At 38.7% G+C, this 26,404-nt stretch overlaps 1 long non-coding RNA gene across 1 annotated transcript; it reads left to right on the top strand.

Moving 5' to 3' along the window:
• Nucleotides 1–7,128: 7,128 nt before the first annotated feature.
• LOC140001491 (uncharacterized) lies at nt 7,129–26,098 on the top strand. Its single transcript, XR_011806732.1, has 3 exons — nt 7,129–7,260; nt 11,648–11,708; nt 25,849–26,098. It is a non-coding gene; the product is annotated as an uncharacterized lncRNA (long non-coding RNA).
• The last annotated feature ends 306 nt before the right edge of the window (nt 26,099–26,404 follow it).

Genomic DNA, 26,404 nt, shown 5'->3' with positions numbered 1-26,404 from the left:
ATAGAAATTAGGCAAAAGAGATGGAAATGGGCATAAGAAAATAACTGGAGAAAAAAAAAAAAGTCATTTGTTTATTGTAACAAAGTGAATGCTATGCAGCAGCTTTATTGGGTGGTAAGACTATCAGACTCCAAAGCTCACAATAGATAACAAGATTCCCAGTTGTTTATCATGGGCCTTTGCTGTACTTTCTCCAATGTGTCTTTGTCTCTCTTGTAGTGGGGAACCTTAATCTGGACACATCTCTCCAGGTATGTCTCACCCATGCTGATATGAGTGGAAGGACCATCTCCCACTACCTGTTAGCATCTTCTAAATGAAACCATGGAGGCTGTTAAACCTTCACGGGAACACTGCTGGCCCACAGTTAATTTATAGACCAGGACTGCAGTGCCCTTTTCCACCAATCTGCTTTCTAGCTATTCAGCTCCCAGACTGTGCTGGGGCATGAGGTTATTTTTCCTTAGGTGCCAGACTTGGGATTTTCAATTGTTGAACTTCACAGGATTCTTTTTGGCCCATTTCTCCAGTAGAGCCATTGAGGTCCTTCTGAGTGACAACACACCCATCTGGTGCACCAGCCACTCCCCACTTTGTATCACCTGAAAACTTGCTAAAGGTGCATTTTGTACAAAAATCCAGGGCTCTAATGTTATACAGGGTTATACAGTTCTGGGCCCAATATTGACTCTTGAAATGCACTGTGAGTAACTGGCCTTCAGCTTGGCTTTGTGCCACTGATCGCTACCCTTTACACCCAGTAATTCTGCCAATTTCAGTCCATTTTACTGCCCACTTAGCTACCCTATACTTCATCAATCCATCAAGGAAGATGAGACAATGCTAAAAGCCTTACTAATGTATATATCCTGCTCTCCCCACAGCTGCCAAACCAGATATTGCATCGTAGAAGGATATCAGGATGGGCAGACCTGTTTGAAAACCCACACAAGCTGTTTCCAATTGCCTTTTTGCCCTATACATGCCTGGAAATGATTTCCACAATTATTTGTTCCATCACCTTCCAAGAGATTTAGGTGAGTATGACAAACTTGCAGTTCTCCAGATCCTCCTCCTGGATTTTCCAGAAAACAGGAGTAACATTTGCTTTCTTGTTCCTCGGGAACCTCACCCCATTGCCATAGCCTTTCAAGGGCAGTCAAGAGTGGTCTTGCAAGGACATCAGCCAGCTCTCACTACTCATGGGTACATCACAATTTAAGTTCATTTACTGAGTTTCAAACTCAGAACATCCTTGCAAACATAGCCAAATAAACTTGATCATTGTATCACAACAAAACATTAAATATAATGTAACTGGGATTGAAAAATCTTTCTTTCTCCTTCACTAAACAATATTCAGTCTCAACAATTTAAATCCAATTGCTCATTTGTATTGCAGAACAAAACCAGACCTCAAAACTGTTGTGGTTTCCTAGCAGAGAAGTGATTGAAATTCTATGGGCTTCAGAGAACTGGTATTTTTACAAAGTTTTTGTTTATTTATTTGTTTCTGAATATTAACTGAATTTCCCTCTTCTACATTACACCACCCAAAAGACTTCAGGTATCACACTGCAGCAGATAATTCTGAGACCACGTGTTTTGACCTCTGCTTGATTCCAAGGAGCTCAGCTCCAGACAGGTCAGTTTTGTATGTGACCTGCTTGATTCCTGCCTGCTTGTGCATCCAACACAAAAAAAAAAAAAAAAAAATTGTTGTTTATTCAGCTACTGCAGTCAGGAAATTTATGGCTGAGGCCTAGCATATTGGGATCTGTGTGGCTGCTCTCACAATATGGTACTTTGCTACTTCCAGCTTTTCCTTGCTGAAGCACTGTTGTTGCCATTGGCAACCACAGCCTGCTATTAACATGCAGCCATTATGTTGCAGAAGTATTGAACAGTAGATGAAAATACTATTCAGTGGTAATTTGTAAACAATACACACTGTGAGCATCATCAGGGAAGCTTCTCTAGAGGAAAAGGATTTAGAATTGAAGGATTTAGAATCAAAAACTATTCTGGACTTTGTCTGGGTTAAATTGTCAGACTTAAAAATGCATATAGAAATAATATTTTCAATATCATAGATTATGTAGAATTTTCAGAAATTCAAAAAAAACCTCAAATATCCAGACTCCATTGTATCATTTAACTTTGGAATAACTAAACACTGACAAGATGATGTCAAGAAACTGATATGAAATGTTCTTTAATAATTCTCCTGGTACAGGTAGTCACATCACTTCTGAATGTCAACCCATCATTAGGGACTGCAAAAAAATAATTCCCCTAAGAGATAAATTAACTAGAATGCCACAGAGTGTTGTTGGGATTTTTTAACTCATATTAAAGTCACTGATTGAACAAAAACAGCCTCTGGGGCAGAAAAAGGTTGATAAATTTTGCAGTAATAGTGTCTCAAACTGCCTTTCAATTTGGGGAAAATAACTTTTAATCACTGGTAACAGACAGAAGTCTAGTCTTTTTTAACTAATCATGAGAATGATATGGATGGCTATGACTTGAGCCATCCAAATACTCCAATATTCCACATGCAAATACTCCAATACTCTAAATCTAGGTCAAAAGCTAAACATGTCAGCATTTCTCTCTGTTTCACAAACTGTTCTTAATACTGAGGAATAATGGAATACATTAGAAAAAAAAAATCTTAAGAAGCAAATCAGATTAAATTTAAGAGCATGAATTGATTTGAAAATTGGAAGTTCACTTATAAATTCTGAAATCTTCTGAAATCAGTTAGAAATGAAAAAACAAAACTCAAGCTACCCATGTCTCAGTACAGAGATGCTTAGCTAATGTTAAATGTCTACATTTTAGATGTTTGTATCAAAGATGATCATTCCAAGGTCTTTTTGCAGTCAACAAAAAGAAATAGACACTTTCAGGAAGTGCTTGCTGAGTACAGTTTTAGGCTTCTATAGGGTGAGACAAATTGTGCTTGCATTTGTAAAGGAAGAATAAAATTCTACTTAAGTTTTTGTTTTGTTCTTTTTTTTGTTTTGTTTTGTTTTTTAATGTATGTTTTTTCAGTTAAAAGAATGATATCCTGGTTGACTACAACATACCATAAGACGCAACAGAGAAAATGTCTAATGTAATCTCAGGATATATTAAATGAGGTAGTAGAAATAGAGCAATATGATGAATTTATTACACGCAGAGATATCTGAATTCTTATCTGAAATATTCTGAACAGGGCTCTCATGACAAAGAAACTGATCTCAAACTGAAAACTGTGCCAAGTAGTACCAATCTCTAAGTACACATAAAAAAAGAGTTACTTAAGATAAATTACAGCACTGGCATATAGAATCATAACTTGATTCTTTTTAGGGTGGAGATGAGAAGAGTATTTCTAATAATCAGAAGACTGCAGTATAGAATAACTTCAAAAAAAAGACTTATTGCATTGGAGTAAACTCTAATATAAAATTTCATCTGTTATGAAACAGGTTATAGTATGTGTTTGTAGACAAAAAAGACACTTGACGTGTTTGTCCAAGAGATCCAATCCTGTTAAGTTTTTGATATTGTATTCAGGAAACTATTGTATTGTGAAATATTTCAGACAACATTGTGTCTGCGGAGATAACATGAAAAAAATCATAGAATCATAGAAACAAAGAATATCCTGAGTTCGATGGGAAACACTTTTGCAAGTATTAGTGCCTCATACAGAAAAGATTTAAGTAGTGAAAGTGGTGTAAAATTAGCTGAAAATACAAAAAAAAATATTAAATTTTGGCAGCCTTTAGATCTGAAAGAAAAGTGTCAGAGAAGTTTTATTATTCAGTCCCATCATTAATGAAAAAAATATGGTTATTGTTGTAGGGTCTCTTAATAACAAAAAAACTAATTTTATGTGGACTGTTTATTTTTTTTTTTATCCAAAATTAAAATGCTAGTTAGTAAATGTTGAACATATTTGGTAATAAGCTGGATTTTCAATTTATATTGTAATACCATTTTATTTCATACTAAAACTTTATTACAAACATAAATTGCATGCGATAATTAATAGCGTAAAGAGTTAGTATAACAGGCTGAGATTTATTTTACTGAAATCTTGCCATTTAAGTGTAAGTTATATAATATGAGATTCTGTGTTACACTTTGGAGACCTAAAGTTAGGCAGCAAATGAACCTAGCAGTATAGCGTTCAAGATCATAACACCTATATTTAGGTGTTTATATGCAATTTTTTGTACATAAGCTAGTTGTATAAGTTGCCATAGAGATCTATAGAGATTTAATCAATGTAGTGAATAGATCCTAGAGAGCTATTAAGCCCAAAGACTTTAGGAGTGCCATTCCTAACCCACACAGAAGAGTAGGCCATTTAAGAAATCCTAAAGCATCTGACATGAGATGTGAAGCAGCAACTATGTGGGATAAGCTGAGGCATTTAAATTGCCTTAAATGCCTAGTGTGAGCATCTGTTGATTCCTTAGGGTAGTCAGTTAGTCACATAGAGCCGCCTCTTGGGGGTGCCTGTCTTCATCAGTCATATGGAAGGAGTTTAGGTGATTTTAGGGAGGATTTAGGAGATTTCAAGTATGGTGGGGGATTGAATGGGATGGGAAAAGGAAGGCAAGGCAAGGCAAGGCAGGAGAAAGTAGTTCAGACAGTTGGGAATACTTCCCAGAATGTGGTGGAGAGATGTGAAAAAGAAGAATTAGGAAGGATTTTTCACTTTTTCAAGTGAAGTATTATGAGATATTCACTGAACTTATCAGACCAACAAGGTTTAAAACCAAAGGGCCTTCTGTTTGCAACACAGGCAGAAATTGTGAAATATGTTGGCACAGAAGGCTGAAGTAGCTAAAACTGACTAACATTCAATGAAGGAAAATCACCTGAAAGTTTGTAAGTATATGGGGTAGATACAATCTCCAGCTGAATAAACTACAGTAACTAAGAACATGGTGAAGTTTCACAATAAAAGAAAAGAAATGTAATAGAAGGTCATGAATTCTAGTACTTCCCCACTGCTTCTCTTCAAAGAAACTGTTAGTTGAATGCTACACCAGCCTTTAATCCACTGACACATGTGTTGCCTTCAGGGGGCAGTGGCGACCTGGTTCAGGAACGGCACGGCGACCAACCCCAGGCCGCTCGGTCCATCGGCTCACAGACACCAATGTGGAGGATGGCAAATGATGTTTATTGTCGAGTCACATGGGGTTATATACCCGAGGCCCATAGCGTCACTTCCGCTTGCTTATATCACAGGCCACGCACTACTGTCCATCAAAGGAGGGGCTCCACCTTTCCGTACATCGCGACATCTTCCGGCCACCAGACCCTAACTACCCACATTTCCCCCCTCCCTACGCACAACCAAATTAGCTGAAATATAACAATCTTAAGACGTAGACATCATAACTTAACTAAAAACCATAAGGCACAATAACCAGGAGAAAACTAGGAGGTAACTGGTAACCCTGAGTAAATACACTCTTAAAGTAGTTGTTGGTGTTCTACCAACATAATAACTTTCTCTAACCAACTTTTAACAAACAACACAAGCATATTTAGTATACAAGGTCCAAAGATAAGATCACACAAAGGCATTGCAGCCCCCCACCCACGGAGGCCGCTTTGCTGTTGTCTGGATTCTGCCAGTGTGGAACTCTCAGGCTTAGACAGGACGCTTGCTGACTTATTGTCTTCTCATGTCACCGGGGTATACAGATTACTGGGGTGCCCGATGATCCATTCCTGTGAACGGAAACTCAGTTTTCATTAGTTTTGTTCTGAAGTTGGGGCGTCAGCTGTTTGGAGCTTCTCTGGCTGCACGAGTTGCCATACCTTCGTGGGCCCTCAGGCCCTGGACTTGTGCCTGGGGGGTGATCACTGTTGGGTCCATACCCATTAGCCGCTGCAGGCTAGAGCCATACAGTGTGTGATCCGCCCCAGTTACTTGGGCCACTTGTCTCATACAGTTGTCCCCCCATTCTCGTTTAAAAATGATCATCCCACCCCCATCAAAGATCAGTCTACAAGTTTGTTTTATATCAAACGGGAGCATGTCGTCTCCCCTGAAAACACCATCTATGAGGGTGTAGACCATTGCAGAATGAAGCCCTTTATCCACAATGGCTTTAACAATCGCTTGTACATCCTTAGGGTTTGTTGGTGAGTGAACCCTCTGCCCCCCGTCTGTCACCCAGACCGGGAACGCTAGCATGGCCGATAAAGCCCAGACGGCACACGTAATCTTAATTTTCCTCCAATCCATGAGAGGAATTTCTCCACCTCGCGGTGCAGCTTTATTTCAGACGGGGATATTTTTGCTATCTGTCCCCATTTCCTCCTCCGAATTTGAATCGGTATCTGATCCGGAGTCGGAGATCGGCTGACTGCTCACCTCCAAGTTCCGGTACCCTCCCGTCGAGTTCTGGCCCCGCCCACCACCCCTGCGGGCAGGCCGCTCTCTCCCTCGTGGCTCGCCCTGCCGCCTTCTCAGCGAGGCGTTTGCGCCACTAGAGCGTTTTTTCGGATGGCCGTTCCGATCGGCTCTCTGACCCTCTCTCACGCTTCTACCTCCTCCCCTGTCGTCCCCGCAACCATTCTCTTTCTCGCATTTCCACGTGTTAGTAAAACCTAGCACTTCATCCCCGTTCCCGCCGGAGGCTTCTTCACCCAACTCTTCGTCTTCTAGTTCAGCACCATACTGGGGCGCACATGTCCGTGGTCTCTCCCAGATTTCCCCAGGCTCTGGTTCCCCACCGGCACCCCTGGCTTCCTCAGCTGAGCCACCCCATAGCTTCCACAACTTTGATACGACCTTCACAAGGGTTTCCATCTTCCTTGTTGGTCCGGGAGCGTCCTCCCCGCCGGGCTGGTCCCGCCGCTCCGGCCGCCGTTCACCCGAATCCAGGAGTTTTCCCAGGTTTCGGCACCACTTGTTGCCTTCAGGGGGCAGTGGCGACCTGGTTCAGGAACGGCACGGCGACCAATCCCAGGCCTCTCGGTCCATCGGCTCACAGACACCAATGTGGTGGATGGCAAATGGCATTTATTGTCAAGTCACATGGGCTTATATACCCGAGGCCCATAGCATCACTTCCGCTTGCTTACATCACAGGCCACGCACTACTGTCCATCAAGGGAGGGGCTCCACCTTTCCGTACAGCGCGACATCTTCCGGCCACCAGACCCTAACTACCCACACACATGGTACACTAGTCTTTTACCTGACCTCAAAGGCTGTTTTCCAGAACAAAGGTAAGTCTCCTTCACGACATTGTTGAAAATATTCAGCCTTGTGACATATTCACTCATTGGAAATGCTCTGAGAAGACAATACAGTCCAATCTGTTATTTTGTCACCTTTTTTCCTTTCATTCCACTCTCACAATTTACCTCACCTGTTTTTATTCCCTCTTTGTAGCTACAGCTGTTATACTTTCTATATAAATTTTACTGTACCACTCACTCTCTGCATTTATGTGCACACACACACATGCACATACAGGTATAAGTCCATGCTTTTGTCTTTTTTTTTCTTCCATATAATTTCCTCTGTTCTTATAGCCATATCCTCTTTCCTGCTCAAAAAAAAGCAGAAATCAAGCAAACAGCAGTACCATCAAGATGTGTGTAAAACGAATGTAAATAGCCATGTAATTATTCTCACTCTATTGTCACTGGTCTTTATTGTTCTCAATTATTGTGAGTTCTTTTACATTGTAAGGCTGTAGACTCCTTGGGGAAAGGACCACACCATTTGTCTATTTGAAATAACTTCACCACCACATGCACTTTGCAAGTCACAAATAATAATAATAATAATAATAATAACCATTAATCAGGTAATGGGATCAGTAGAAAGCACCAGTCATCAGCAATTAAAATCTTAGCAACAGTAGACAGGTTCCTACTTCAGAATTTAGAAAGTCTTTTCTTCTTGGTCCTTTCTAATTAAGAATTCAACATGTCCTATCTATAAAACACAGAACCTCTCAAAAGGCTTTTATTTATTTTATATTTTATATAATTTTCTCCTTCTGACTGAAAGGATGTGCAAAATGTACAATCCTTACATTTAAGGGAACCATAGTTTAAAATATATAACTGTTTTGTGATCATGTCAAATAACAAAGGTGATTAAAACTGAGGTAATTTGTTCAGTCAAGAGCGCTCTGAAATTTCTAGAGCTGAGAGTGTACATTATCAGAGGAGGTGAAGGAATTTGATTTCATTAGTTGCTATTGAAATCCAATGAGTCTTCAGCACCTAACTAGTATAATCAAGGATGGCTGAATCCAAGATGACACAGCATTTCCATGCAGCTGGTAGCAAGAGATACTTTTATACTGTGGCTTGTCTGCACTTTTGGAAACAGAAAAATGAAGGTGCTTTTGCTCTTTTTTTCTTCTTTTTCCCCCTGTCCTTTGTTCACAAAAGGAAAGCAACATTTTCAATAGTACTACCAAATGACCTGTTTGATATTAAGACTTTCTTTTTCCCTGACTAGTAATGGCTAGGCATATAGTGCATTTTTGTTTATTATCTATTAATATTTTACTCTATTTGCATCTATATCCAAAGCTTTCATCTAATTATTCTTTACAGCTTTAATTATAGCAAGACACCATATAATGTTGATGAAAAGCCTTTAATTTCAGTTCTAAGGCTTAGAATAGTTTCCAGAATAAATGGCAGAAAGATGTTCTCTTTATTACAAAAAAAAAAAAAAAAAAAAAAAATAGTGGCTTAATTGAAAATATTGATACAAACACACTTCAGGCAGAGATCGTTATGTAATTCTAGTGGATACAACAGTTTAATCTTTGAATACTTCCCATTTTCCTTAAGATCCATATTTTTACTCTACTGTTCTATCCTTCTTTCCTACATAATCAAACAGCTTGTTCTGCTTAGACTTAGCTGTCTTTTTTCTTCCCCGGCTTTTATTGGTTCATATTTCTAATACTAAATAAATCAGAGAGTAAAACATTTGCATGCCCCTACCTTTTTTCATATACTTTCATTTCTACTAATTGGCCCTATGCTAAGGTCATCAATTTTCTAACCTGGTTTTATGCATATGTGTGTGAAAGACACATGTATGTAGCTTTTATACATTTATATATTAATAGATAAAAACTAAGTGGCATACATAGATAATTTCTGAAAAGTAATTACTCTTGAATGCCAAGTTTCACAGTAAAAGGTAAAACAAGGGAGTGGGATGATGACAAGTAAAATTAATTTTAAATAATATTTATACACATAGCAATTCCCATACAAATAAAGATATCATATGCTCTAATCTTGCTCTTTTGGGGGGATTTTTCTTGTTTGCTAACTCATTTGTAAATGGGATTACTACCTCTATGGGACAGTAGCCATAATTTATTTATTCTACAAGGCACATAGCATACCTTTAATTAAAAATCCAACATGGATAGTTTCATTTCTGTGCTTCATATTTCATGTGCTGCCTTTTTTCTTCCACTAGCATGTAGCTTGGAACAAAAAGGTATTTTCTGCTTCTTTAGTATTTTGCCTACATGGCTTCCAGAAGATGTGGTAGCACACTTGTGACAGGGAATTTATAGAGTCACAGTCTGCACATGAGGATTCTGGAGGATCTTCACTTTGCTATCATGGGCTTGTGCCTTGCAACTTCATCGGTGTTATCCATAAGGCTAGCTGGATTATCATTCTTTCATTCTGTTGTCATGTCTTGTGATGAGTGAAATGACTGACATCCCCTCCACACACACATTCAATATTACCGTAATTAGAATAATTTATCTCATCTATTCACCAGAAAATATGTGAAAAATTTTCCCTCTCACTGAAGTTAGCATTTGGATTATGCCTAAGAAGTCATTCCTAAACTGTACTAGGTGCAGCTTTATGTAAAGAAGCAGGTAGGGAAGGGTTAAACAGCAGCATAGTTTTTTCACTGTTATTTGATAAGAGATCAGATTTTCCAAAGAATCATAGAATATAGTGTGGTTTGTGTTGGAAGGGACCTTTAAAGATCCAAAGAGTCCAACCCCTCTGTCGCAGGCAGGGACATCTTTTATATGATCAGATTGCCTAAAGCCTGGGTAACCCAATTTTGGCAACTGGTGTTTATGGAAAAAAAAAGGTAGGAAGAACTAAATCCTCAGTTAATCCATTGCCCGCAGTGTAACCCCGAATTACTTTGTACTTCATGCTGTGGTGCTTGATATGTGCTGTTTTTCCTTCTTACCCCTGGATCCTAAGTAATTGTGATGACATATCCTGTGGAGAGTGTTGGTGCTCAGCTGCTAAGGAGACTGTATCTACCACATTGTCACTATGGTGCTGGGAGTGTGCTGTAACTCATTTGTGATCAAGGCACATCACAGTGTGGTATACACTTGCTCCTTTCTCCATTAACCCACAGATCAAGTAGCTAAGCCATTACCTTAATGAAAACAATGAATGCCTTTTTGCTGAATAAATTATGACATTTTTGTTTTGTTTTTAATTTTTGTTTTATTATCCTGCTTCAATTTGATATAGTACAGGGCTTCAATAACATTTGATTTACAACACTGCAGCCATGAATTCTTGACAATCATATTGTCAAAATTAAGTGATGCTGTTGCAGGCACTGGTTTAACATACATTGCACTGCAATACTGTATGTTTTGGTTGTGACAGATTTTTATATTATGCTACTAAATGATTATGTGTATATTGAGCAAGATCACTGAACCAGGTTATATAAGTATAGGGCTGATTATTTTATTTCCCTATACAGCCTCACCTGCAGAGCCTCATGCTTTGCCATGTTTAACCATCTAGTGTTGAGTGGGAGTGTGGTGCAGGCTGTTTTCTTTTCACATGGGAGGAGACACTGATTTTAGCCACAGCCTCACCAGATAGCATCTGAACTGTTCAAATTTTTATTTCCTCCAGTAGTCTTTAAACAAAGACAGTGTTCTGATTTTACGACTAGCAGTTACTTGACTGCATGTTGCCTTGCCTGGGCCATGATACCAAGGATCTTGCCCTCGCCCCTGCCTGTGGAGGGCAAGGTCACTTCTTTGTGAGGCTCTCTTTGGTCACACAGCTCCATCCATTAAGAAACAGTGACAATGGGGAGAAAAAGGTTGCTGAGGAAATGCCCATCAGATCATAAAGTGGCAGGAGTCTTGGTATTTGTCTCCTCTCCTAACTAGCAAATTAATGTGTTCCTGAAAATCTTTTGAACAAGTTGATTTCCACCTGCCTGGTTATGTACTGCAGTTGTATTATCAAAAAAAAAAAAAAAAAAAAAAAAGAAAACAAACAAAAAAAAACAACCAACAATGACTCCCTCTTTACTTCAAAAGAGACTTCAGCATTTTCTTTATGGATCCTGTCTCTGGACAGTGCCTCTGTAATTTTTTGTTCACTAGAGGAGCATTTGTTCTGTTAACCCTACCTTGGTTGCCCATAACTGCCTGACCCCAGCATGTGTTAATTACATGATGTATTTAGTCAAATACCAGGCAATGAGGTACCTTTCAGTGACTTCAGTACATTGTTCACTAAAAGAGTGGAATGTATATTTGAAATGGGAGAGTGTCAGAACTTAGATCAATTATCCTTTCCTTCTGCTTCTTGTTTCCTTCTGCTTCAGTTGCTGTCCTAAGATGGACCAAGATCCCTGATGTCCTGAAGTTCTTGTTTTAGCTCATCTGGTAGGTCTTAGAATATTAGCTACTGTAGGGTAACTTTAAAAATAACTTTACACTAATACAGACAGCAGCTTAGCAAGATGTGTTAAAAATGATAGAATATAAAAGAACAGATCGACTTTAGTTATGGTTAAGTAATCAGGACAGGTTTGAAGAGTCAGGAGTGAGAAATAGGCCAGACAGAGGTCAATAGACCTGCTCAGTTACATATCAGACGGATTTTTTTTTTCACAGAAAAACATGACTGAGCAATAGATGTTTGCCTTCCACAAATTAGAACAACTTCATATTAATATAAATAATTTTATATAGACTAAGACAATTTTATATTAGCAAGATGATAATAATTGAGATGTTTACACCATGATACTGTTCCCCTGTTGCAGAACTTGTATTTATGCCAAAGTTCCCATCTGTAGATGTCCTGAGAACAGCATTGGAATGTAATCTTTGAATTTAGGGAAATTAGACAAGAGTTCATCCCTAATAGGTTGGTCATGCTTTAATGCTTTTCATTATGAAATATGAAGATTTGAGTATAAACACCTGTGTTTTTGTTTTTTTTCTTATCAACTGTTGATGCAATAACATTTCATAAGCTGTTTGATATATCACACAGATTCATCTAGGTTGGAAGAGACCTCCAAGATCACTTAGTCCAACCTCTGACCTAACATTAACAAGTCCTCCACTAAACCGTATCACTTAGATCTAAATTTAAACATCTTTTAAAGACCTCCAGGAATGGTTACTCAGCCACTTCCCTGGGCAACCTATTCCAATACCTAACAACCCTTTCGGTAAAGAAGTTCTTCCTAATCCAACCTAAACATCCCCTGGTGCAACTTTACCCCATTCCCCCTTGTACTGTCACCAGGCACGTGGGAAAATAGACCAACCCCCACATTGCTCATAACATTGCAACCCCACTCTATAGGTATCTATAGAGAGCGATAAGGTCGCCCCGATCCCCCTCTCCTCCAGAACAAACCCAGCTCCCTCAGCTGCTCTTCATAAGACTTGTTCTCCAGACCCCTCACCAGCTTCAGACTCACTCGAGCACCTCGATGTCCTTCCTGTAGTGAGAATCCCAAAATGGAACACAGTACTCGAGGTGTGGCCTCACCGGAGCAGGGGGACAATCACTTCCACAGACCTGCTGGCCACACTGTTTCTTATGCAAGCCAGGATTCTGTTGGCCTTCTTAGCCACCTGAGCTGACTCATATTCAGCCAACTATCAACCAATACTCCCAGGTCCTTCTCTGCCAGGCAGCTTTCTAACCACTTATCTCCCAGCTTGTAGCACTACTTGGGATAAAATAAGTTTGTTTTTTTCTTTCTTTCTTTTTCTTTATTTCTTTCTACAAGAAACATAAAGAGGAGGTCATATCCATGATGGACACACAAACAGTACAGCTCCTTGCAGAGGACTCAAGCACAGAGACTAGAGCCAGAAAAAAAAACAACAACACCCTCAGGTCCACAAACGCCAACAGGACATGAATGCACAGCAGCCCCAGCAGGTATAATCACAGACTTATCCTTCACATATCAAAAAGGTGACCCTGCTCAGTCTCTTAGTAATATTCCACCTATATGGTGAAACCCCTTGCAGTGCACACTGAAGTTCTTTTTGAATCCTCTGGAGAGTTACACAAATGGCTTGATATATCTAGAGATTAAAATATAACCCTAAAACAGAAGTGTACCCCACCACATCCCAGAAACAATTTAGCTGGCAACCTCTGTTAAATATCACTCTATTAAGGGAATTCAAAGCACTTAAAATCTAGAAAGCTACAAGGTCTAAAGACTCTATAGCCAGCAAAACAGCACAGAAAAACTCCAAAAATATAAGAAACCGTCCCTAACCCTGAAAAAAACTACACTTTACTTGCCTACTTCTGCAGTTTTCAGATACACACTGGCACACAGAACTTAGATGATGCATTTCCTCTAAACCCTGCACCATCACTTTAACACCAATGTCGTAACTTTGATAGTATTTGACATACAGGTGAAGGCATAAGATCACATAAACAATAAGCCCTGTAATTCTGAAAAAAAAAAAAAAAAAAAAAAAATATCATAAGAGACCTAGAACCACAAAGTAAACACATGAAGTAACATCATCTTCCTATCCATAAACATGCTGTAAAAATTACTCACCTGAAGAAAAATTGCATGCAGTAAAGATACCTACTACTACATAGTTTGCTTTACTCTAAAAGATCCTACTAGTTGTTACCTCAAAGAGACATGCTTACCTCTCTCAACTTGGAAACGCATCAGCCCATACACTGACCCATCTAAAAAACCCTGCAACAGGCTGAAGGAAAAACAAAACACTTACCAGTACTTACGCAGAGATGTGACATCTTGGCTTTACTTGTGGTTCATTTTTAATTTGGACTCACTTGTTCCTATGTTAGTCCTGCAGTATACTCCTTGCTGTCTTTACTATCTTTTAGAAAGCCTGCAGCTGCTGCTAATCTTAATGTTGCTGCATAATGATCCTGTTCTGCAAATAACAAGTAATCTCTATTTTTCCTAATTAAAAAAATAAAATAATACATTTTTACTATAAATTCAGTTGCGAAGTTTTACCATTGACTTATATGGCTGTGATGAAGCTCTCAGAAGGTTTTGCCAAAGGATTTTTTTTTTAAACTCAGCTCAACACTTTTTCTTTCACCTGGGATATTTGTACATAGAGGTTAGTATTTATAGAGTTGGTTCAGGCAACGATTCATAGTGCATTGCATAATACTTGAGATCCAGTCACGCTTCCAACATTAAATTACTCTATTGTTAAACAAGAGAGAAAGAGAAATCAATCCCTTGCTCTGAAGAAAAATGGCATCAACTGACTAATGTCCTTGGTTCTTAAAATTAGACACTTTCACTCTGATTTGTCTTAGAGACATCTGTTTGGGGTGCTCCAAAACAGAGTCAGAGAAAGAGCTATATGCATGCTCTCTTTCTCATTTAGTATCATAAACATGACCTTGAAGACTCTCTATGCCACAGTAACCAAGAGGGAAGCATACTCCTGAGGAACACATCTTTGCTGCTCTGTACGTTGGCCCTCTCTGAAAGGTCTCCTTCTGGACAAACTTCTAACACCTGCATTTGAAAAGAGACCTGCAGAAGACACAGGCAAGTGCTGACAGTTTGCTTGGACCCAGGGCTTTCAGATCCCTTGGGACCACTCTGGCCTTTTGATCTGGTTTAACAGGAACAGCATCTAAGAGAGTCTCTTATCCCACCACTGAAATACTCAAGCCAATAAAATGATTGCTTAGTTCTTTATATATTAGAGGGGTCAAATTCTACTCACTATGTAGAACTCCATTACCGAAGGACCAATTTTCTCACAAAACAACAACAACAGCAACCAACTAAAAAAAAAAAAACAACCAAAGAAACAAACCAAAAAACAACATCAGAATGATGAATTCTGAAGGATCATACCCTTAGTTGGGGTGAAGGTGGAGTTCTTATGAGTTCTGAAGGAACATCTGAAGGACCTTAGATGGTGAAGGGCCTAGAGGGGAAGACATGAGGAGCAGCTGAGGTCACTGGGCCTGTTCAGCCTGGAGAAGAGGAGGCTGAGGGGGAACCTCATCGCGGTCTACAACTTCCTGATGAGGGGGAGTGGAGAGGCAGGTGACCTATTCTCTGTAAACACCAGTGATAGGACCCATGGAAATGGTGTTCACCTGAGGCAAGGAAGTTTAGGCTTGACATCAGGAAAAGGTTCTTTACTGAGAGGGTGGTTGCACACTGGAACAGGTTGCCCAGTGAAGTAGTCACTTCGCCGAGCCTGTCTGAATTTAAAAAGCGATTGGACTGTGCACTTAGTCACATGGTCTAAACTTTTGGGTAGACCTGTGCAGTGCCAGGAGTTGGACTTGATGATCCCTTCCAACTCAGGATATTCTATGATTCTAGTTATCTGTCTTATGAGACTTGATGTTTTTTGTACTTCTTTTCTAAATTTCCTTTTACTTAGGAGGCTACACTACCTTCTTTTTTATCTTGATCTTCTTTAAACAGCCTCAGTTTACTTTTCCAGTGTGCTTCAGTTTACTTCAAAGCGTCTTCTGCATGTTTTAAATTTGTTTACATTCTTGTAAACACATAAGAGAGACATGAAGATTACTTATGAAATTACCTGAGTTTATTCATAAAAACAAATTTATATGATGATCAATATGTTATCTTGAATGTTTTACATTATGTTTACATTCAGTTCTCTGTATATTTATAACTTCTTTTCCCCTTTCTGGTCTTATGTTTATAATTCTTTGAAGATTAAATTTAGTCTTTTAAAATATTTTTTTCAAACTGTGCTCTGCAAGATGGAAAATTTTCTTGAAAATAATGTGTTCATTCTTCTTGAAGTTAAATTTTGTTACATACGCTTAAACAAGTCTTGATTTTGCATAAGATTTTAACCTACCTGAAACAAATCTATCATTATGTTGAAACAAATGACATCTAGTGATTAAAACATTCAGATGTTCATAAATTATCATTCTCAATTGAAAAGCTCATACAAAAGCCTTCTGGGAAATCATCTTTAAAAGTTAAATAGTCTGTACTAGAGAAAATATATATCTTTTCAACATTTTGTGAACAATGTGAAAGTAACATAATATGCCTTGTGATAGGCATTCTCTTGTACAAAGGAGTTGGTTGCTGCTTTTTGTTTTGCAAATTCTTCTGCTAAGCTTTTTACTGTAAAGAGACAAAGGCAGAGGGCTACATTGTATTAAGTCTTAAAGTAATCACACGATGTAGCAGAAACATTGTTAAATATCTTTCTAAATTAACATTTTCAGTGGTCATGGTTCCTTCCCTAGTCAGGGAAATCAGAAAGCATATATACAGTAGTTTCTGAAATAAATGTTTGTACTAGGTCTGACTGGGATTAAGTTAACTTTCCCCACAGCAGCCCGTATAGTTCTGTGCTCTGCACCTGTAGCTAGAGCACTGTCAGTATCCCACCGAAGTTTTGGCTATTACTGAACAAGGCTGCTGAGATTGTCTCTCCAACTTCCCCCTCTCCCCTACAAAGGCCAGAAAGCTGTAGGTGTGCAAGTGTTGGGGAGAGGACAAAGCTGGCACAGATGACCTAAACTGACCAAAGGGATATTCCATACTGTATGATGACATGCTCAGCATTAAAAGCTGGGGAAAAGAAAGAGAACTGAGGAATTCTCATTATGACTGTTTGTCTTCCTGAAGAACGTTACGTTACTGAGGCCCTGCTTCCCAAGAAGTGTCTCAACATCACTTGCTGATGGGAAATAAGTTTATTTTCTCCTTTTGCTCCCACATGGCCTTTGTTTTTTCTTTCATTGAATTGCTCCTATCTCAAAGCTGCAAGTTGTTTTTATTTTCTTTATTTATTTATTCCATGTAATATTCTTTCTGCTGCCCTCGACCCTGTCCTGATGAAGAGGGAAAGTGAGAGACCAACTGTGTGGTACTTAGTTGCCTATCAGTGTTAAACCACAACAGGTTTTAGTCAGTGTAAATAGTAACCATAGTAATCAAAGAGAGATGGATTTTTATTTTTTTTTTTCACCAGCATGTAATGGATTTCCAATTTAAACATTATTTTATTCTCATATAAATTGCCCAACATATTAAGTACATTTTTATCATAAAATCAATATGATATTCTAAAAATTGCATTTTATTAGTCTACAGACAAAGTTACTTGAATGTTTCAGCACTATTTAACAATCAGCCATTTAGCACTTTAATTTGAAATCGATCATTAAAGATTCATTTTGTCTCACTACAACTATTTGTAAACATTATCCTCACTTTTCTTGCATCTTCATTAGTACCCTGTCATCTTCACATTAGCCTGTAACCTATTAGAGTCACTCCAAGGCATCAGCAACAGACCTTTCATTAGACTCCCACTGATAAAGTGAACCATCAGGTAACAACTAAGGCAACTGATCACGCTAAAATGAATCATTGATTAAAAATTACATGGAATGAAAAGACCCAAATACTGCAGACTATTTCATTCCCTTCCCTGCAAGTAGGAGTAAATGGCTGGTACTCAAACATGTAATCGAGAGAAGTTATCATTTGAGATAGTAATTAGTAAATCTATCAGTAACACTTGTTAGTAAATAGATTTAGGTAAATGTTGCAAATCATTTTCTGCTAACATCCCTTTCAGATTGTTAGACATGTATGGTCTGGTTGAAGCAAGAACATATTTTTGTTTGTCTTGTACAGTGTCTAGTATAAGGAAGCTCCAGCAGCTACCATGGGTCACGCCAGTTGTCCCATGAGAAAGAGATCTGACGAATACTGGTTTCCCGAGGATATGGATGTCCAGCTTCCTTAAAGATTGTACTCAACCATGTCAGGTCTTTTCCTCTGAAGGAAAATTTATTACAATCTCCCCAGTCTTCCTTAGAAGCACCAAACCCACAATACTTTCCTCTCCATCTCATATCTCTGGCATGTGTTAAAATAACCTCATCTCTTTTCACTCATCAGCCCTCAAACAATATCCTTAGTTTCTTTTTGTGTCTGGTGCTAGCTGAGCAAATGAAAGCACGCTCTACATCTGCTTAAGAGCTACATCTGTTGTGTCTGGCTAGCAAACAGCACAGCTGGTCAATTCCTATCTGTCCCTTAGGGAAGACAGTAATAGATTCTCTATTCCTTGCTTTTTTCCTGATTTTTCTCAAAATTCATAGAAACTTAATCTCCTTCTGATCTCTACTCTTCTGAAATTTTCTTGGAACTGGCCAATAACATCAAAAGTCTTTTCAACTGAGAGGGGACAGAAAGAGAAATTTTACTAATTTCCTCAAGAAAATGACTTCATAATAAGTATTTCTAATTTACCCATTCACTGGCCTTGTAGTACATAAAACATTTATTTTCTGGGTAACAAAATGTAAGGAATTATGTGTTGGTCCCCTGGAGATTAAGTTAGGCTATCTCCTAAACAGGTCAGAAGGAAACAGGTTTTCACTCAGAAAGACATAATACAGGATAACGCATGAATTTTCTCCTTCCTTCAGATGATGTTAACTTTTTCTGTCCTTGTTATGTTTCTTTAAAAACAAAACAAAGAAAAAAAAAAAAACTGACAAAAAAAGTGTTGATTAACTAAAAAACAAATCTCTTAAATTCATCAGGTCTGATCAAACCAGAGTTATCACAGCCCAGAGAAGACTTATTTTGAAAATGATTATAGCCTTATTAAGATGGCTACAAAACATTTTGTAATGGTTAAATAGCTGGAGGGAAATCCTGAGTTTGTAGAAGTTAATGAGAGCTTTTCCACAGACTTCAGTAGGGTCAAAATTTTATACCTAGCATGCTGTGATCTTTGTTTATCACACTCTATAACGATTCCAAAGTGATCTGCCTCCTTTTCTCTTTTTGTCATCTCTCATTTCTTAAATTTTGGTCTGATTAAAGAACTATTATAGAGATGGTTCATGTCCAGAACATGTTGCATTGTTCCCTGATTTCAGGGATTATATACAGCTGGCATACCAATACGTACGAAGATTTATTTTTTCTTCTCTTCTAAATATCTCTTTATTCAATGTGATTGTTTAATATTTGAAAAGATGCACTTATGAAGAGACTTGAAAGATGTCATTTGTTTTTTCTATACTAAAGATAATGATCTCCTGAACACAGAGATTTTACTTTTGCTGAAATGAGACCATAACTGATGAAAGTAAAGGAAGAACAAAGTGTGGTTGCTGATTACTTTATGGCTTATACCTTTCTCACATATTTCTTATGTTGTTCTCTTCCATGTGGAAATCCAATGGATTCACAGCTCACTGTGACTATAATTTAAACTAATGGACAAAGACTGGGCTGTAACCTATGAACCACAGCCTCGCATGGACAGTGTAATGTTATGGACAGTTGTAATAAATGGCTCAGTCTTCAAAATAGGACTATAATCAAAGTTTACAATTTATTAAAGGAATAGAGATAAGCAAAAAGCACTGGGTGTGCCAGGAGTCTCTGCTCCACCAAGACACACACCAGTTACATCAAGCATCTGATTTTTATGCTCCTAGGCTAATGCATATTCATTACTACTTCTAAAAAAAAAAACAAAAAAACAGGGTTATTATAATTAGTTTCTGGAATCCAAACCCTCCTACTGGAGCATGCATATCAGTCTCCGGGGGTCTCTGGGGGTCTCTTGTGCTGAAGGCTCATAGTCTTCCTCCCTCTTGTCCTTCTACTTTGTCCAACTTGGCTGTATGTCAGAGATTTGTGCAATGTCCCCTGCAAGCTTTGCCTTTTAGTTGTTCTTCAGCTCTCCCCGTCTCCTTAATCTCCTGGCCAGATATCAGAAACCTGCATAGTGTCCCATGCAATAGTCATAATAGTTAGCAGTTATTCTGAACCCCCCCAGATATCAGAGACTTCAAGGAAAAGCATACAAATACATTTCCCTTCAAGCTCTCTATTGACATGAATTGCTAAAACATTCCTTTGCAAGATACAAGAATTATATACATTAACCACTGTGGTTTTCTTAGACTTGTGCTTATACAAGGGTAAGTAAGACAGAAGGTCACATTCATCATACCATGCAGCCCTAGCATTGTTGCATACTGACATGAATCAGATGAACATATCTCACACAGCTAAATCTCTTCACACGCAACACATAAACCCATGATATGTTTTGTCTTTTTTTCTTTTTTAGATAAATATTGATAATAGTGGATAATATTTGTTAGAATGGACTGCTTTGAAATAAGCAACCCTATCAAATCATGTCGTTTGGTGCATGTGCTTTTGTCTCACACAGTGATAAGGGCTGTGATAAGGGCAGACTGTTGTTCCCAGTTGCAGAATAGCACCGGTACTTCCATTTCTCTACCAATTGGAGCTGGGCCAGTAAGTTGAAAAGCAGTCTAATAAGTAGATACTGGAATATATACGCACAGCAATAATGAGATACTGACATTGGTAAGAGCTAGGATTTGCCTTCCACTACTTGCTACAGAGACCTTCTACTTTCTAGTTGGGGGTAGGGGGCACAGGAGTGAAAACTTCCTGTTTCTTCCATAGAATACTCTTGTTCTTGTCCTTTCTTGGTCTCAAATAATGGGGGGTAGGGGTTGGGGAGGCTGTGGGGGGAAGGAACCTTCTTGTTCACTTTTACATGGAATCAAGTGGCTTATACACAGTACAATATTGGGTAAAAGGGATAAAATTTACTTTGGGTTTTCATGTCATAATTACTTAAAGGTATAGTTTAACATGGATACTGAAAAAAAATCTGTAACTTCCAACTGCAGATATTTTTGCTTTTCTTTGTCATGCTAACCAGTAAAGAAAAACACTGAGATGTTGACTGCTTTCTTTACATACATCTGCAGTGCCGTCTTCTAAGCGTTGCTATATTTCAATTCACTTTTTCAACATCCATATTGCTGAAACCTCATGAGTTAAACCATTACCCTTCACCTCTGATTCCCAGTTTACAGTAGGAAATACTGACTTGATCTGAATTCTTTAAGGTGGAGTTGCACTTTGGTTTCAGATTGCTTTTTGTTGTTTTGCAAGGGTTGCACAGTATTTTTGTTAAGTGACATTTAAACACTAACAACAGTGATGAAATATTACCAAGATAGCCATATTCCCTTTGGAGAGTTGCAAAAGAAAAAAAAAAAAATCACTCAAAGAAAGGTCTCATTGTTAATAATACACACTACACCTGCAATGCTGCAATGACTCAATGACTGCCTACAACTAACCCATTTGTGGCCTCCACTTCTTCCTTTCTTTAGCTGTAATAAATGTTGTGTCTAATGTTGTGTGACAGTTCCTTCTTTTGCAAGTGACTAAAAAAACAAAACAAAACAAAACAAAACAAAACATGATCAAGAACCTCCCTACCTCACTCACTCAACTTTCATCCAAAGCAAACTTAATAATGTTGGACAATCTATATGTCCAACAGGGCCAGAGAAACCTTATCTGAAAATGTGCATCAACTCAGCAATGAGAATTAGAGCATTGATAGCTTGATCCAATTGTTCTTAAACAAAATAAAAATAGAAGGTATCTAATGCTATTAGAATATTTTGATGAATAACTTCACATTTTATTTGAGTTCAGATGTGCATTACTTTCCTACACTATCATTATACAATATTGTTAGAATATTCATTACTGTGTTCACCTCCCTTCATTCACCCTGTGATGCAAATTGTCATATTGTTCTGCACATTGGGATAAGAGAAGTTTGAGCACTGTGATCCTACAAATCCTCACATGGTACTGAGTCTCTTAAACTGTCTTCTTTTCTGACTCCTGCTGAATATCTTCTGTATTTCAACCTTATCAAGTCTACTTTTCATTGGCAGCAACTGGTCTTTTGTCAATGAACAGTACTTTAATAAGAACATCATTCTACATATTTATATTTCAGTGTTCTAGACTTTCTTTTTCTCAGACAAGACAAAGGTAGTAACAGAGTGATTAACAACTAGGTAATGTTTCCTTTTATTCTTGTTATATACCCACTGAAACTTTCAAAGAAGTCTTTAATATTCTTATGTGTTGTACTGGGTCTGTCTTGGATGGTGTTAACGTTCCCTGCAGCAGCCCATACAGTGCTGTGCTCTGCACTTGGAGCTAGAACAGCACTAGTATCACACCAGTGTTTTGTCTACTGCTGAGCAATACTGACACAGCATCAAGACTCCCTCCAATCACTCCCCCCCCCCCAAGAGCCAGCAGGCTGGGGTTGGGCAAGAGGTGGGGAGGGGACATCACCAGGGCAACTGACCTAAGCCAACCAAAGGGCTATTCCATGCCATATGATGTCACACTCAGCAATATAAGGTGGGAAAAGGGAAGGAGAGGGAGAGTGCTTGTTATGATGTCTGTCCTCCCAAACAACCGATACACATATTGAGGCCTTACTTCCTGGGATGTGGCCAAACATCACTCATTGATGGGAAGTAGAGAGTAACTGCTTTTCTCTCTCTGTGCTTCCACAAAGCCTTTGCTTTTTGTCGTCATCCCCCCCCCCCCTCCCCCACCTTTTTCCCTTTAATTATTCTTATTTCAGCCCATGAGTTCTTTTTGTCTTTCCAGTATCCTTTCTTCTCCCCCTCTTCTTCTAAGGAGGGGGAGTGAGAAAGTGGTTGTGGTGGAGTTAGCTGCCCAGCAAGATAAAACCACCATGTCTGTAGCTTTTCCTCTATATTGAAACAGAGTAATAAAGGCTTTTCCAGCATATTTGTTAACTGTAGCAGATGACATGTGTATTGGATTTACATGGCAAATTTTTTGGTAGCAGGGGAGAGAATAGTCCAAAAGGTACTCCACGTTAGTTCAAAACCTATTCCAGACAGCTCTAAAAGGGACTTGTCAAAACTGATCCAGTGAGTGTTGCTGGTTGCACCCCTGTGAGAGAATATTTAAGAAAGGGAAAAAAATGCTGCACAACTGCAACTGGGAAAGAGTTGTCAGAAAATGAGAGAAAAACAACTCTGAAGACACCAAGGTCACTGAAGAAAGAGTGGGAGGAGGTGCTCCAGGTGCCGGAGCAGAATTTCCCCTGCAGCCCATGGAGAGGACTGTGGTGGCCAGGCTGTCACCCCCCTGCAGCCCATGGGTACCATAGCAGAGCAGTTCTCTGTTCTGCAACTTGTGGAGGAGACCACAGAAGAGTAGGTGGATGTGGCCTGAAGGAGACTTCTACCCTTGGAGATCCTCTGCAAAAGTAAACTCTGTGTCAGAACTGCAGCCCATGGAGAGGAGCCCATGATGGAGCAGATGATCTGGGTGGTGCTGCCACCTGTGGGGGAACCATGTTGGAGTAGTCCATTCCTGAAGGACTGCACCCTGTGGTACATACCTGTATTTTAGAACTGCAGCCTATGGAAAACCCACATAGGATCAGTTCAATAAGGATGGCATCCCATGGGAGGGACCCCACATTGGAGCATGGGAAAAGAGTGAAGACGAAGGAGCAGAAGTGATGTACTGACCACAACTCTCATTCCCTATTTCTTTGCTATGGTAGGGGAGAGGAAAAAGAAGAGGGCAAGTGGGGCAAAGGTTGTTTTAGTTCTTGCTGCTCTAGTCTGTTAGCAATAGGTAATAAATTACATTAAACTTCCTATGCTGAGTCTGTTTTTTTCATGACGGTAATTGGTGAGTACTTATCTCAGCCCGTAAGCTTTTTTTTTCATCATATTTTCTCCCCCTGTTCTTTAAGGAGGAGGAGTGAGAGAGTGGCATGGAGGAGCTTAGCTAGTCATTGGTGTGAAACCACCACAGCATGTAGTTTCTTAGGACAATTTCATTCTTTCCATGGATTCAAATACTTTACAAAAGAAGATATATTTTTTAATATTGATCACAGTAAAGTTACCTAAACAAAAACTCACCTGAAATGCAAATTGATGTCCATTACCATAAATAATATATCATTGCTTTCTTTTGTGGTTAATAATGCAAGCCAAGTATGCAATCATAAAATTTATACTAAATCATGATGGGAAGCAAAATTACCATTTACAATAATAATCAGTTCCCATCACAACATAACAACAATCCAAAAAGAAACCGAACAGGATTATTAGCAAGATCATTCTAATATTAATCAGCCTTTTATTGATTGAAGATGAGTACAATCCTTGACAGTCTTGTTATTTAATTTACCACCTCACATAGCAAATACTGCCAAAGTGATCTTTTTTAAGTCATCTATGTGCAGGAGACTACAGTGTTTTTTTTTAGACTATTCTGATCACTTTCATACGTTGATTTACTTAATGTAGGAGTCCTGTCTGATGTCCCTTATTTTTTTTCTTGGAGAAAGTGTAGGTAAATCTTATTAGAAATGGGTAGGATATATATTCTCCAGATTTAAACATGCATTTTTGAGTCTAGCTATAGACAGAATTCCTGTTAGGTTGTTGACATTATGTGAAAATAATGTAATCATTCCATACAGCAAGTATGCTAAAGCCTAAACAATGCTCAGAATTGCACATCGATGATCAAGGGTAAGAGGAATGTCCCAAAGTGTGATTCAAATTTCACAGCTCTCAGAAAAGGATCAAATAGGTGTTACATTTAGTTCTGTGTTCCAAATCTTATTTGCTTGAGTAATGATGTCTTAAATCTTTGACCTATAAGTGCCTGCCATACACTCTGATCCCTACCCTGAAGAGATATATGTGAACACTTGGTCTTCTTACATTTCTGAGTGTATTGTGTCTAATTTTAAAGATGCTAGCATTCTGGACATACAACAGGATGCCATGAGTTCTCGGGACAAGGAAATAAAATAGCAAGATGGAAAGTAGGATCATTTAAAATTAAAACTTTTGGAATTACATTTAATAACAATCCTTCTGCTATTTATGTAGTAGTGTTTGGCCAGCACAATACTGAGAATAATACAGGTGAGTTAAACTCTGAGGACAGGAAAGTAGGAGATGGACAGGTTTGATTCACAGTAGTACCTGTCACGCTAACAGAAAAGTAGAGCAAAAAATGTATGACAGGTGGGAAAACAGATATAAATCTGTTTCTAGGTTATTTGTAGCTGGGCTACAGACCAACCTGCTGAAAGCTAGGACTTGATGTCCATGTCAAGTTGCTGGTGGTGGGGGGTTGCAGGCATGACCTCTGTGAGGAGAGTCTGAAGCTGTCCCATACCAGACACAACTGGTTCCAGCTGGCTCCGACAGTCCCACTGCAGGGCCCAGTAGCCAAGATGGCGGCACCTCAAGAAAAGTGTGTGTGAGAAAGGGCAAAAAATGCCAGATGGAGAGAGAAGGAGGAAACAAAAAGCATGAGAAATAATAGAGGGATCAGCAAGGTTGGAAGAAGGAAGAGAGGTTCCAGGTGCCAGAATAGGTATTCCCTGCAGCTTGTCAAATCCCACATTGAGTAGATTTTTCCATGTAATATCTACATTGCAGCAGGCTGGTTTATTTTATTTTATTATTTTATTTTATTTTATTTTATTTTATTTTATTTTATTTTATTTTATTTTATTTTATTTTATTTTATTTTATTTTATTTTATTTTATTTTATTTTATTATTTTATAATTCTTTTTTTTTATTTCTGGAGGAAACTGCAGAGCATGGAGAGGGCCCCCATCAGAACAGAAGAAAATCGCAAGGAGAAAGAAGCATGAGACACAGGAGAGAGAAACTACTATGTACACTGAGAGTACACCCCCCAGCTCACCCCTCCATTATCTATCTCAGTGTTCCTTGGGTTGAGGGAAGTGGAAGATCTGTGAAGGCAGTGAGGGAATGAAGTTGAGCCTAGGAAACGTTGTTTAAATGTTCATTTTGTTTGTTTCTCACCACCCAAAGCTTTTTTACTTGGTAATAAATTAAATTAAATTTCCACAAGTTACCACAGAATCATAGACTCATTAATCTTGGAAGAAACCTTCAAGATCATCTAGTTCAACCATCCCCCTACCACTCATATCACCCACTAAACCATGTCCCTAAGAACCATGTCCAGCCTTTCCTTAAAACCCCCACGGACGGTGACTCCACCACCTCCCTGGATAATGTGTTCAATGTCCAAACACTCTTTCTGAGAAGAAATTTCTCCTAATTTCTAACCTGTACCGCCCCTGGTGCAAACTGAAGCCATTCCATCTTGTCCA

Source organism: Anas platyrhynchos, chromosome 1, assembly GCF_047663525.1.
Source record: "Anas platyrhynchos isolate ZD024472 breed Pekin duck chromosome 1, IASCAAS_PekinDuck_T2T, whole genome shotgun sequence".
Classification (NCBI taxonomy): Eukaryota; Metazoa; Chordata; class Aves; order Anseriformes; family Anatidae; genus Anas; species Anas platyrhynchos.
This window is presented reverse-complemented; position numbering and strand designations above follow the sequence as displayed.